Genomic DNA, 15713 nt, shown 5'->3' with positions numbered 1-15713 from the left:
CATCGGCAACCTGGGATACGTGGACATCGAATTCAAAATATTAATACACGTAGACACCGAAAACTACGGAGCGCACTATGTGGATCTTGTCATCGGCAACCTGGGACACCTAGACATCGAATTCAACGTACAATTACACCTGGACACCGAAAACTATGAAGCGCACTATCTGGATCTCGTCATCGGCAACCTGGGACACGTGAACATCAAATTCGAGGTATTATTACACCTAGACACCGAAAACTACGGAGCGCGATATCTGGACCTCGTCATCGGCAACCTGGGACACGTGGACACCGAAAACTACGGAGCGCACTATGTGGACCTTGTCATCGGCAACCTGGGATACCTAGACATCGAATTCAACGTACGATTACACCTGGACACCGAAAACTATGAAGCGCATTATCTGGATCCCGTCATCGGCAACCTGGGACTCGTGGACATCGAATTCAAGATATTAATACACGTAGACACCAAAAACTACAGAGCGCACTATGTGGACCTCGTCATCGGCAACCTGGGACACCTAGACATCGCATTCAACGTACGATTACACCTGGACACCGAAAACTATGAAGCGCATTATCTGGATCCCGTCATCGGCAACCTGGGACACGTGGACATCGAATTCAAGATATTAATACACGTAGACACCAAAAACTACGGAGCGCACTATGTGGACCTCGTCATCGGCAACCTGGGACACGTAGACATCGCATTCAACGTATTATTACACCTGGACACCGAAAACTACGAAGCGCACTGTGTGGACCTCGTCATCGGCAACCTGGGACACGTGGACATCGAATTCAAGGTATTAATACACGTAGACACCGAAAACTACGGAGCGCACTATGTGGACCTCGACATCGGCAACCTGGGACACGTAGACATCGCATTCAACGTATTATTACACCTGGACACCGAAAACTACGAAGCGCACTGTGTGGACCTCGTCATCGGCAACCTGGGACACGTGGACATCGAATTCAAGGTATTAATACACGTAGACACCGAAAACTACAGAGCGCACTATGTGGACCTCGTCATCGGCAACCTGGGACACCTAGACATCGCATTCAACGTACGATTACACCTGGACACCGAAAACTATGAAGCGCATTATCTGGATCCCGTCATCGGCAACCTGGGACACGTGGACATTGAATTCAAGATATTAATACACGTAGACACCAAAAACTACGGAGCGCACTATGTGGACCTCGTCATCGGCAACCTGGGACACGTAGACATCGCATTCAACGTATTATTACACCTGGACACCGAAAACTACGAAGCGCACTGTGTGGACCTCGTCATCGGCAACCTGGGACACGTGGACATCGAATTCAAGGTATTAATACACGTAGACACCGAAAACTACGGAGCGCACTATGTGGACCTCGTCATCGGCAACCTGGGACACGTAGACATCGAATTCAACGTATTATTACACCTGGACACCGAAAACTATAAAGCGCACTATCTGGACCTCGTCATCGGCAACCTGGGATACATAGACATCAAATTCAAGCTTGATTCATAAGAATCGACTTAAAAATTCCCTAGCGGCACTTTCTGCCAAGCATAGAGAACCTACTTTTCCGTTGACTCAATATTTATTATATATATACCTAATTTTTACTTAAATAGAAATCTTCCTCCTGACCGATAAGTTTATCGACCTAATTTTGAAATACGCGCGCGATATCGAAACTGGCGATACCTGCGCCGCCAGCGTCGAAAAAGTGAAAAGGACGTTTCTCTGATAATCATAATAATATTGAATGAGAGCGTTAGGAGGAGTATCTTAAAAATAAATTTTCACATTTGGACTTTGCGTCGCAATATCTCCGCTCGTAAGGCACGTAGCGGAATATTATGAGAGAAACCCCCCCCTAATTGGACCCCAAGCTATCGATCAAGCCTACTTAGAACTTGATCCGTTCACTCGTTATCGAGATCTCAATATCTCGGGTACTCGCAACCCGTCGCGTCGCGTAAAAGAGTCACGGTCGGTCTCGCTCCGCGTGTACTTGGCGCGAGACACTACCGTGTCTCTTGATGTCTCATATGTAACCCCTTAAAGCTAAAAGTTGGCATTTTTATGTGGCATAAATTAAATTTAAAAAAAAATGCTACCGGTGCTATAAAGTCCTAAAAAAAGTCAAAAACATCGTTTTTGTCCTCTGACGCCATTTTTCTCAAAATCGTGACGTGATAGCCAAGGCTGACAATACGGATTCAGAAGGTTTTGTCGGACAATGTAATTATTATTATTAAAGTATGTTTTCAATATAATATATTTATTTTATTTTTTACAATCTTTGTTTTTATCTTTGGTAATATTAAAAAAAAAACGGGGCCTGTCGATGTCGTTTCAGGCCTCGTATTCCCGCGACCGTGTCCACTCCATCCCCCTCTCCAGTTTCCTCTTCTCCAGCCTCCTCTATTCCAGTCTCTTTCTCTCCAGCCTCCTCTATTCCAGTCTCTTTTTCTCCAGCCTCCTTCTCTCCAGCCTCCTCTTCTCCATGTTCTTCCTCTTCCTCTATATGGACCACAATACCTACACAGAAAATGCAAAATCAAAGCAATAAATAAATGCACAATTAAATAGAAATGATTTTAGAGAACTTTATAATTAAATTAACAAATATAACGTACCTATTTCTTTCTTTTATGCTTCTTCCTCCTCTTTTCTTTGCTTTTTTTTGCCTTTCTTCCTTATTTTCTTTATCCTCGTCATCCTCATCGTCATCTACGTTCATGTCATCGTCATCTACGGTCATATGACCGTAGATGACGATGATGTTTTCCTCCTGACTTTTTAAATTTTATTTTTCCATCTCCCTCTGTTTTCGTTCCTCTTCTTTTTTTTTCTCCATCAGTCCCTTAATTCATAAGTAAATCAGTAATAAATAAAATCACGAACCGTTTTGTTGTCTAACTAATGCACGCTATTTGTAAGGGTGGAATATCAGACTATGCGCGAATTCGTAATTCGCGATTCGTGAATCGTATATTCGTGATTAGTGTGGAGGGAAAATTCGTCGATTATTCGATGAATTTTCAACGAATTTTCCCTCCACACTATTCACGAATATACAAATCGCGAATTACGAATTTGCGCATAGTCTGGTTCCCTTACCTATGCTACAACTAAACATCACAAACGCGCGTGCTACTTAGATATCTACTATAATTTTTTACAATGTACAAAACAATTACGCAATTACGATAACCTGACGTTTGAGCTACCAAAATACGATTTAGGCGCTACAAATTCTTCGAAATGTTCTTCTCCTTTTTTTGGAATTAAAAGGTGATGAAGAAGAACGTTTCGAAGGATTTGTAGCATTAAGTTATTGGACTGCACCCTTATATGATATCCTTGTGCTGACAATAATCTCGCAGTACGAAGTCAGCACAATGAGAGAATCGACATTGCGGAAAAGAGGCAACGTCGCAACGATTCTATTCGATTTAACACGGCTTTTTTAAGAATGGAAATTATAACAATCTAATCTAAAAATAAAGAATAATAATATTCTAACTTTTTCTTTTTATCCGCTTCTTCCTCTTCTTGCTTCTTCCTCTCTCTTTTTCTATCTTCCTCTTTCTTTCTATCTAGACTCCTTCTCAGATCTTCTCGCCCCTTTTCACGACTTTTCTTATTCATTTCTTCTATTGCGGTTTCTTCTATTGCGTGGACCCGTGGACTCTAAAAACGGAAGGCAAGCTGGCAATGGCTGGCAAACGACAACGAGAACTGAGCAGAGCCGAACAGAGCCAAACAGAGCCGAGCGCCGAGCAGAGCTAAGACGCGAGAGGAGCGCGGAGCGAGAAACGTGCTAGACTAATTTTGCAGCGATGTCAGATTTCAGCAGTGAATGCAGTGATGTCAGATGCTCGACGCTCGGTCAGCCGCGAGCCGGCGAGAATCGTGCTAGGATTTCTTTCTCGACGCTCGCGGTCGCGCGCGCGCTCCTATAGGTCTTGTCGTACTTATTAATTACTTATATGATATTTATTAATATTATATATATATATATATATATATATATATATATGTAGGTCCAGAGGTATGTTCCGGGACTGTTTACGTTTTTTGAAATGTACAGGAATATAATGCATATATATGTAATCATATTTAAAAAACTGTCCCGAAAATATTGCCGTAGGACATCAATTTTTTCCAGGACAGTCCTAAAAAACTACCAAATATCCCGGAATATACCGATATCAAAAATAAAAGTCCCGGAACATACTTCCGGACCTATATATAGGTATATACATATATATATACATATAAACTAGGAAAATTATTTGACAATCATTAAAATTATTCGCATATTTTCTAACAACTTTAGGAAACTTAACGATTTGCTTATAAAAAAATAAGAAATTATTTTTAAATTACAAAATGTTTTCTTTATTATTATATATTAACAATGTATATATTAACAATGTATATATTAACAATGTATATATTAACAATGTATAATGTATAACAACTTATTTTGTAATTTGAAAATAATTTCTTATTTTTTTATAAGCAAATCGTTAACTTTCCTAAAGTTGTTAGAAAATATGCGAATAATTTTAATGATTGTCAAATAATTTTTCTAGTTTATATGTATCATATAACAACTCATTTGCCTGAAAAAATAAAAATGCAAAAAAAGTTACAAAAAGACCAGGACTCGAACTTTTGAGACCTTCAGCATTCTACCCGATCGTCTTACTCGCTCGTCCACGTTTACCATGCATTAAAAAATGGCTTCTACCGGCTCGATAAATTACGCACATGGAAACTTTAAGCAATTTTATTTCATTAATTATTTGACATTGGCACAAGTTATTATGTCTTGTAAAATACATATAGTAAAATTAAAGGACAAATTTTTTCAATAACAGTTTTGTGTATTTCATTTTTACGAATAGATTACGTACATATTGTTGCTCAACGAAAACCGCGAGAACGTGGTGGTCTCTTCCGTCATGAGATAATGTAAAAAATTTGTTTTTTTTAACATTGCAATAATTATATGTATAAATTAAAAAATATATAAGTAGATAAAGCTCGTATGTCTTAGATAAAACAAGGACAGATCCAATAAGAGCCAATAACCAAACAACAGGATTCTAAATAATGCAGTTCAATATTCCGTCAAAATCACTGAGACGTTTCGTGCTTTACAGACACTTTTTCAATTAATCAAATAAATCCCTCTAATTAACTGTAATACATCATAATAAACCCGTTATTATACATAACAAATCCGTCGAGAGATGAAATAAATTAAAAGAAAGTCATCATAAGATTAACATTAATTAATAATTATAGCATTTTTATTATGGAATTTATCCTCTCTATTGATTTAAATCATAGTGGTCGTTTTTACTTTCTTAATATTAATAACTATAGTATACAAATTACATGGAGTTATTAAGAAGCCACGTCAAGTTGAAAGCTCAAAAAACCGATTAACAAATAGTCGAAATGTATGCGTGGTCAAACTATAAATTTAATTACAGAGTTGTTAACAATTAAAACTTTAAAAATAATTATTTGTTTAATGGCGAGAAAAATCGTGTTAGAAGGCTGAAAAATGTGGAGCGAACGGTAGTAGGTAAGGTAGGCCGGTTCCACTTCTGGGATCTGAGGGGGGGGTGAGGGTGGGGGGGGGGGAAACGCGAGCGAGGGGGAACCGCGTTTTTTCATGCGCCGCGGGTAGGGGGAGGGGGAAACCGCGTTTTTTCATGCACCGCGGGGTAAGGGAAGGGGGAAACCGCGTTCTTGGCGCCGCGGGTAGGGGGAGGGGGGAACCGCGTTCTTGGGCGCCGCGGGGAGAGGGGGAGGGGGAACCGCGTTTTTGGGCGCCGCGGGGAAAGGGTGAGGGGGAACCGCGTTTTTCGGGCGCCGTGTTTTCCGGCGCCGCGGGGCGAGGGGGTCCGCGTTTTTCGACGCCGCGGAGCGAAGGGTCCGCGTTTTCCGGCGCCGCGGGGCGACCGCGTTTTCGCCGCGGAGCGTGGCGAGGGGGTCAGCGTTTCGCCGCGCCGCGGAGTCCGCGTGACGTCACACGCTCCCGCTCGCGTTGTCTCTCCATCGTAGATGTTTCCCCCGTCCCCCGGTCGCGCGCGTTTTCTCGTTCGCGCGGTCTCTCTCTCTCCCGTTCGCGCGTTCTCGCTCACGATTGAGTATCTTTTCGTCGCCAACAATATTTAATCGTTCAGATCTTAATATTTAATTTATAATTATACATTTAAGTAAACAATAAACGAAGACAGCTTAACAAAAGGGAACGGTAAATAAAAAGGAAATTATTTTTAACCATATTATATACATTTATTTATCATGTAGCGCATTATACACAATAGTATCCAAAGCGTAGGCTAATAATTCGCAATCAATAATCGAATTTTTATCATAAATTTTACGCAAGATTGTAACTGCGTTACATTTATCGGTGATACAATTTTGACGTAAAGTTGTTACAAACTGTTTGAATTTTTCACTTACGCCGTGAACATTTTGACATATCACATTTTGTGATATCTTTGTCAAGAACATTCGTGATGAGATCACCTCATCGGGCATCAAATATGATTTTTTTTCAAGAGCATACGTGTCTTACGATGATTTCATCGAACACATGCAAAACTGCAAATATTGCAATTTCGGATAAGCCAATGGAGCGTTATTGTTTTTAAGAACATGTCGCGACGTGTCTCGCGATGATTTCATCGAACACGTGCAAAACTGCAAAATTTGCAATTTTGCATAATTCAATGGAGCGTTATTGTTTTGAAGAACATGTCGCGACATGTCTCGCGATGATTTCATCGAACACGTGCAAAACTGCAAATTTTGCAAATAGCGCCGATGTACGGCTGCTGAGATGAAATTAGATACGATAAGCAAACGATGCATCATTAGTAGAATATAAAATGACGAATCTAGAGAATACGCTCAATAGTAGAGAACTGGAAGTCGCGAGTGCAACAAATGGCGTTAGCAAGAGAATCGTGCAATAACATGGAGCAAGAGTTGTTGGAGCAATCCACCCTGTTAAATTCGAGGGAAGACTTTGCCGCGTGGGAGCAACGATGTGACGAGTTTATCGAATCATTGGAAGAACAAAGCCGAATTAAGCGGCCACGAGTATCAATCGATCAGTCATCGATCGGTCTCAAACAGTCATTGGTCGCATGTATCGCAAGACTCGAAGGTTTGAAAGACTGGGTACGTCAACGTTTCGTACATGTGGGTGCGGGATACAGTGCGAGTGAGACAGGACTCAAATGGCGTGAGATAGATCCAGCTTTTGAAAGCCGTATATTGACTGGTGCGGTGATAAATTCCAAACACATCGACCCTCGTCAATTTCTTATAAATGCGAGAGAAATTGTACTCAGTCATGTGCGGACGTCATGCAGCGATATGACAATGTAAAAATTAACACAGTGTTTAATGGTGAATTTGTTGCGGGTGACAAACGCGCGAATAAAAGTATCGCAACGAGAAACTATGAACTCTTTCGCGAGTCCGATCTGCATGAGTGGTACAAGAGACACGTCATCGAGCCTACTTTAGCAAAGCTGGAGGAATTCCAGGAACGTGATAGCGGATATGCGTTGTCGCGTCTACTCAATTTAATGTTAAACGTGAACAAATATAATCCATTGCACGCGGGGTGTTTTGTGGAAATACCGCAAGAAATTAAAATAAAGAATGCGGTGATAAACGTGCAATCAAGAGACAATGCATGTTTCGCATGGTCAGAGATGGCTGCTCTGTATCCAGCCAAGAGACATGCAGAACGGGAATCGTCGTACCCTCATTACACGTCGGTGCTACATCTTACGGACATTGAGTTTCCAATAACGTTGAATCAAATTAAACGGTTTGAAAATCACAACAACATCTCCATCAACGTGTACAGCATCGAGAAAAAAAACAAAAAACTTGCTATCTTGCCAATACGGGTTACTGATCGTAAGATGGACAGACATGTAAATCTCTTGTACGTGCATGACGACAACGTGGGACATTTTGCATGGATCAAGAACCTATCCCGTCTCGTGAGTTCGCAAATCAGTAAAAAAGAGCACAGGAAATACTTTTGCGATCGGTATGTACCTATAGTTCTTTTAATAATATATAAAATATTTTGTGTATACAAATTTATAATATATGCGTTTATTTTTACAGATGTTTGCAATACTTCAGCTCCAACGAGAAATTGGTTGCCCACACCGTCGACTGTCGGGAGATGAACGACTGCGCGATCAAGTTACCGAGCGATAACGACAAGTGGTTGGCATTTAAAAATCACAACAGGAAGGAACGAGTTCCGTTTGTCGTATACGCCGACCTGGAATGTACTCTGGAGAAGATGGAAGCGGATCCGGAAACGTCCAGGTACACATATCAACATCATCGCGTGTTTAGCATAGGGTACTACGTGCGTTGCTCGTACGACGAGTCGTTATCTATGTATCGGTTTTGTCGCGATAAGGATTGCGTCGCGTGGTTCGCCGAGGAGCTAAAACGTTTAGCTCACGACGTAAAGACCATTTTGTCCACTAATATACCCATGGCAGATTTCACGCGAGACGAGTGGGAAAAGTTTAACAGCGCAACGCACTGTCACGTGTGCGAAGAACCGTTCGAGCCAGACGACGTGCGAGTACGCGACCATTGTCACCTGACCGGTCGATACAGAGGTCCCGCGCATTCGAATTGTAACTTAAATTATAAAGATTCGCATTGCATTCCCGTAGTGTTTCATAATTTATCGGGCTATGACGCACATTTTATTATAACTGAAATAGCAACAGCGTACGAAGGACATGTAGATTTACTCCCGATCACAAAAGAAAAATATATTTTGTTTACAAAAAACGTTCAAAGCACCGAAGATATAGATAAGAAAACGTGCGTCAAATTGCGATTTATCGATTCGTACAAGTTTCTCACCTCTAGTCTCGACAAATTGGCATCTTATCTCAGCAAGGATAAACTGCGAATATTGCAACGCGAATTTTGTGAATTATCCGCAGAAAATTTTGATTTGCTGACACGAAAAGGCGTATTTCCATATGAATACATTGACTGCGTCGAAAAATTGGAGGACTTGTGTTTACCACCGCGCGACTCATTTTACAGTTCATTGACAGGTGACACCGTATCCGAGAGCGATTACGCGCACGCCGTCGACGTCTGGCAGCGGTTCTCCATTCGAACGCTCGGTGATTACAGCGATTTATATCTCAAGACCGATGTCTTGCTGTTGGCCGACATCTTTGAAAATTTTCGCGATAGTTGCGTCGCGAGTTATGGACTCGATCCGGCGTATTATTATACTCTACCGGGTTTTACGTGGGATGCTATGTTGAAGCATACACACATCAATTTCGAATTGCTCACCGACATTGACATGGTCATGTTTATCGAACGCGGTATACGCGGCGGTTTGAGTCAATGTTCAAACATATACGCACTGGCCAACAACAAGTACATGCAATCGTACGATCCATCGAAACCGTCGTCGTACCTCATGTATTTTGATGTAAATAACTTATACGGCTGGGCAACCATTGCCATACGCAGATTTTAAATGGGTCGACAACGTAACCGATTTTAATGTTCTGGATGTCGCGTTGGATTCCTCGATAGGCTACATACTCGAAGTCGACTTGGAGTATCCGCAACATTTTCACGACGCGCACACTGACCTACCGTTCTGTCCGACGCGCGATAAACCACCCGGCAAGCGGCAGGACAAGCTCCTTGCAACATTATACAATAAGAAACGTTATTATGAGAAGCTGGGCTTTGAACAAGCGACGTGCTCCCGCCTTTCTAGAGGGCAGCTCCCGAGTGGCGCGAGCCTCGGGGCGCCACGCTTACGTGCGGTCGGTGTGTGACAACAGAAGTGCTCGTGGTGTCGTAGCATCCAGACGTGTTGTACAAAGAGAGCAAATATATTATAGAGCATTATAGAAATACTTGTGTTTTCCTGTCCACCTCGCCACGCATACAGTCGACATTATCGAATAGCCTACAGGTTATGGGCCCAGGGCACGATTCCCCTGCGTGAAGAACGAAGCACGAAAACATCAAAAGTCGAACGTGTAACGTGAAGTGTGTGAGACGCCGGCGAAGGGCATCGAGAAGACGAAAAGCATTTAGAAGAATCTAGAAGATTAGAGGGTAAGTAAATAATATTCCTCGTTGGTGACGAGCAAAACGAGAGAATTTTCAGCATATAAGAACGTTCGTTCGATAAATGCTGTTAGAAGGAGATAGATGTTTTTGCCTTCTTCTTGAGAGATAGAAATAGAGGCAACAGTGACAATAAGAGAATTAGAGATAGATGTATAAAGAGATAGATGTGTGAGAATTAGAGATAGATGTGTAAGATAGAAAGAGATAGATATATGGCGCTTGGTAACAAGCTGGCGGGAAAAGCGATGTGCCTGTGCAAGTCCGATCGTGAACGGCGAGAGTCATTTTTTTTGGCGCGCGCAAGTCCGATCGTGAAAAGTGAGTCATTGGCGCGAGGGACGCGTTGCCGGGCACGAGCTGATGCATGATCGATTGGAAAACATAGCATCGATGCGACGCCATAACACACATATATATATATATATATATATACAGCACACCACTGTCCGTTGCGATCTCCAGCACTGCTGAAAAGATCTATGGGAGCTCGGGTTGATCACGCACGCGCACGGGGCCCATACAAATTTACGCGTATATATATATATATATATATATATATATATACAGGCATATGTATGGAATAAATTTTCAAAATCGACATGTATCGGGTCGGTAATTGAGCATGACTAGCTGTGCGGTGTAGCTTGATTATTGTACAGGGAGGCCGCGTAAATTTGTATGGGCCCCGTGCGCGTGCGTGATCAACCCGAGCTCCCATAGATCTTTTCAGCAGTGCTGGAGATCGCAACGGACAGTGGTGTGCGCGTGCGGATAGCCCTGCAGAGGCGCGTGGTTTTCTCGCTTTGGGGTTATTGTGAATTGCAGTGCGTTCTATATAGCCTCATAAGCATTAAATTTTTATCGCTGAAAGAGATCTAGTGATAGAAATTGTAAATTATTATCGGTCAATATGAATGTTGGTTTATCTTGTCAAAAGAGGAATGCAAATGTTCAATTGATATTTGAATCCCGATTTAGATGGAAGAAGATAAGACGAAAAATCTTCCGATGGATGAGGAAGAAAACAAAGATTCACTGGTTGACTACGATAGTGACAGCAGCGTGGTCACAGTGGTAGAGAAAGAAAGAGGTAGCAATAAAACGATGAGTAAAGATGAAGAAGAAAAAGAGAACAAGAAGGAGACTGAAGCAAAGGGTGCAATCCCGAAACGCAGCAAACCAAAAATAATAAAAAACATAGATGTAAATAGAGAATGGGCTGAAAATCGTCCTGTACTACCTATAGGGACAAAGATACTTTACGAGAAACAAGAAAAGATGGTTGAGAAAATGGACTCGGTATTAAAGATGTTGGAGAAGGTTATGACCCAAGCAACCTCCATGATGGAAAATATGGGAGAAGTCGCCCAAGTAAATTTAGAGAAAGAGAAACTAAAGATTAGACGTTTAGAGGTAAATAAACAGAATACGCAAAGTAAAGTAGAAAACGGTATACAAACGGTTAAAGAATCAGAAGTAGAGCCTAAAAAGAAAAAGTTAGATAAAACAGTCTGTTCAGTCAAGAAAAATAGAAGTTTAGAGACAATTAAGAGTACTTTAGAGGTAGAATTAAACAGTCAAAGGTTGCATATTAGAAGAGAATATAAGCTGACGCAAAAATCCAACTTTGATCTTTGGATGGATTATTTAAAATCCGAATTAATGAATAACGAGTTATTAGATGTAATAGATTCAAACATTGATAGTCCAGAAAATCTTTCCGAATTAAAAGTTGCTAATAGCGTTTTTCACTGGCAGAGCCGGTGCGCACTCAGTGCACATTAAAGCCGTCGTACACAAACCAACGTAAAGTGTATGTTTAATATAATTGGGTTAAATCATGAAATCCTCAATATTCTTTATTGCACTATTTAGTAAAATATGTACTGAGTATTTTATCAGTCGAAATATTTGCATTTTACTTTAAATATTAGAGACTAAATCAGTGTACAACGGCTTTAATGTGCACTGAGTGCGCACCAGTTCTGCCAGTGAAAAACGCTATAAGAGAAAAAGTCTAGTTAGAGATATAATAATCAATCATTTAGATGAAAATTATCATAAAAGGATTTTACATGAAAAAGATCCAAAAGAAATTTTGAAGAAATTAAGAGGTTATAAAAAGAGTGAAGTAAACGTTACTCATACATCGGTACGAACTAAACTCTATCAAATTAAAATGAGAAAAGACGAAAAAGTAAGTGATTTTTGCGAACGCTTTGATTCAATAATTAGAGAATATGAATCATGCGAAGATGCGGTACCTCTCACAGAACAAGAAATGAGATCTGCACTGTATCAAGCTGTGTCAATTAATGTGCCGGAACTGAGATATGTAGATTTAATTAGAAGACAAACTAATCTTAAAGAAATGAATGTAGATGAAATAAAATCTTTCATGATGCAGTTAGAGGCAGAGACTAAGAGTGAAGTTAGAGAGAAGCTAGAGAAACCAGAAGTTAGAGTGCAGAGGGCTACCGCAGAAGAGCACAAAGAAGTAAAGTGCTACCGATGCAACAAATTGGGTCACATGGCGGACTGCCCACTAGCGGGATCAGAGGCCTGGTTCTGTTATTACTGCCAGGAGATTAGAGGACGCAAGGGTGATAGCTGTCCTAATGCCGGAGCCCAGACGAACAGATTTAGAGGAAAAAGGTATACAAATAAAACCGTTAATAAAAATATAAAGAAAAAGGGTAGATTTGCGCAAAGAGGAACAAAAAGAGTAGATAATAAAGGGAAAGTAACCAAAATACAACCAGCCAAGAAAAATATACCATCGCAAACAGCAATTGAAGGAAAACCTAAAGAAGGTAAATTATGCATGGCTAAAGTAATAGAAGATAGAGATAGTTCAAAAGAATTAGTCAACTTTATTGTAGATTCGGGTGCAACAGATCACATTGTGAATAAGAATATAATTTTGTCAAACTTTGAAAAATGTAATAATAGAGTTATTAAATGCGCGAATAAGAATGAGCTTGCAGACATTTCAATAGATGGTAAAGGAGATCTTTTGTTGTTAACAAATGAGAAAGAAAAGAAAGTAATTAAATTAACAAATGTAATTGCAACGAAGGAAGTATCCGAAAATTTACTATCTTTAAGAAAGCTGGCTGATGCAGGGTTCAGTATTTATTTAGATGATAAAGTGTTTAAAGTTCACAATAAACTAACAAATAAAATTGTTTTTGAAGGAATTTATGAGAAACCAAATTGGATTATGCAATTTGAGGTTAAAAACAATAATATAGAGGACAATGAAAGTGTAGAATGTGCTGTGTATAGATGTGGAGCAGAAATTGTTCCACATTGTGAGTCTCCTGAACAATCGCAAGCAAACATTCAGACCAGTGAATTATCAATTTTGGAGGGAGAATTAGACGAAAGAGACAATGTTGGCTCTGCGATTGGGAGGGAGAATGAAGGAGAGCTCACAAATGTGAACGAAAATATAGAACACAATAATGCTGAACTCGATCAAGTCATTAAGTTAGAAGATATACAAACATTAGAGAATATAGAAGAAATGTGTGAAAGCTCAGTAATTGAAAAAGTAAAGAAATTAGAGAAAATAAATGAGGCGATGTTATGGCATGTTAGATTAGGTCATGCGTCGTTAAACTATTTAAGACAGCTACAAAAAGTAGAAAAGAGATTAGAGACAGTTAAGTTTGATAACTCCATATTAGAGTGTGAAGTCTGTATAATGGCAAAGATGGCAAAATTGCCGTTTAAAGAAAACAGAAATAGAGCACAGAGACCACTACAAGTGATACATACGGATATCATGGGTCCAATAAAACCTACATCTATCCAGGACGAAAGAGGTTTATAATAACCTTTATAGACGATTATTCTAGATTAGCGAAAGCTTACTCCTTGAAGACGAAAGATGAATCGGGAGAGGCTCTAGAGAAATACCTAATATCCGCCAGAAATCTACTAGGAAAAGAAGAAAAGCTATGCTATGTGAAGTCAGATCAAGGCAAGGAATTTACGGGAGGTGCTTTTAAAGAAGTGTTAAAAAAAGAAAATATAGAAGCCATATATGCACCACCGTACACTCCGGAACATAATGGAGTTGCAGAAAGGTTCAACAGAACGATGCAAGAGAAAATAAGAACATATATGTTCGACTCGGGATTACCAAAGAGTATGTAGGAGTTGGCAGTTGACGCTGCTGTGCATGCGTACAACAGATCTCCACATAAGACTATAGAGTATGAGATCCCCTTGAAGAAGTTCTCATCAGAAACAAGTTGTCATTTCGAGCAAATAAAGAGATTTGGATGCATTGGATATGCAAGAGTACCAAAGCCTACGTCAAAATTTGACAAGAGAGCTATTATAGGTGTGTTGGTAGGATATACTGACACTGGATATATACTCTGGCATCCAAGCACAAGAAAATTTATAGAGTCCCGACACATTAGATTTAATGAAAAGATAACATATAAAAATGTATATCAAAACAGTCAAATAGAAGAAGAAAAAGACTTAGATAAAAATTGGATGAAAGAATTTGTAGAGGATGAGAAAAAGGGAGAACAAAAACTAGAGATTCCTGAGAAAAGGAAAAGAGGTAAACCGAGAAAACAAACAACACAACTAGACGAACAGAAGCAGAAGGACGCACGAAAAGAAAGTGAAGCTCCAATGACTAGAAGTAAAACTAAAAGAAAACTAGAAGATAATGGAGACACTGATGTGCGGAGAAAAATAGAAGATGTTAGCTTTGCTAATTATATTAATGTGAAAAATATTCAACGGAATATAGAGAATGAAGATGAATTACATCAATGCCTTATGGCATCGTTAAATAGAGAGCCTGTTACTTATGAAGAAGCTATATATCAAGTAACGAAAGAGAGAATTGGAAAATTGCAGTCAAAGAGGAACTTGAATCTATGTATGCTAATCAAGTGTGGGAACTTGTCGATAGACCATTAGAGAAATTAGATGGAAGACGACCTAATATAATAGATTCAAGATGGGTATTTAAGAGGAAATTAGAAGCAGATGGATCAACCAGATATAAAGCGAGACTGGTGATAAGAGGATGTAAAGACAAAAATGTGTATGATCTAAAAGAGACATATGCACCGGTTTCAAAACTGTCACTGGTTAGATCTATATTAGCAATAATAAATAAATATAACTTATACGCTAGTCAGCTAGATGTTAAGACTGCGTTTTTAAATGGAGTCCTAGAAGAAAAAGATGAAATATATATGGAAATTCCAGAGGGAGTAGAACTGGATGAAAATACCAAGAAGACTAAGGTGTGTAGATTGAATAGAGCTTTATACGGATTGAAGATAAGTCCGAAAAGATGGAATAAGAGATTTTCAGAAGAGGCTAAGAAACTTGGATTAGAGAACGACCTACATGAGCCATGCCTGTTCACGTGGAGGAAAGAAGGCAAAATAGTGATCGTATTACTTTATGTAGATGATATGTTGGTTGCAAGTAA

The 15713-nt window shown here is 39.8% G+C and overlaps 1 protein-coding gene and 2 pseudogenes across 2 annotated transcripts in view; 2 read left to right on the top strand and 1 right to left on the bottom strand.

The window, feature by feature from the left end:
• LOC143897616 (stromal cell-derived factor 2-like protein 1) overlaps positions 1-15713 on the bottom strand; it is a 35348-nt gene that overhangs the window by 6406 nt on the left and 13229 nt on the right. The window lies entirely within an intron of this gene.
• On the top strand, positions 6374-8283 carry LOC143897612 (uncharacterized; annotated as a pseudogene).
• On the top strand, positions 10091-15705 carry LOC143897613 (uncharacterized; annotated as a pseudogene). Its single transcript, XR_013256964.1, has 3 exons — positions 10091-10222; positions 11216-11650; positions 12645-15705. The product of XR_013256964.1 is annotated as an uncharacterized LOC143897613 (transcript).

This window comes from Temnothorax americanus, unplaced genomic scaffold (genome assembly GCF_048541705.1).
Source record: "Temnothorax americanus isolate GAGA-0224 unplaced genomic scaffold, ASM4854170v1 Scaffold205, whole genome shotgun sequence".
Taxonomy (NCBI): domain Eukaryota; kingdom Metazoa; phylum Arthropoda; class Insecta; order Hymenoptera; family Formicidae; genus Temnothorax; species Temnothorax americanus.
The sequence above is the reverse complement of the archived record's forward strand: the minus strand, read 5'-3'. Positions and strand labels throughout refer to the sequence as shown.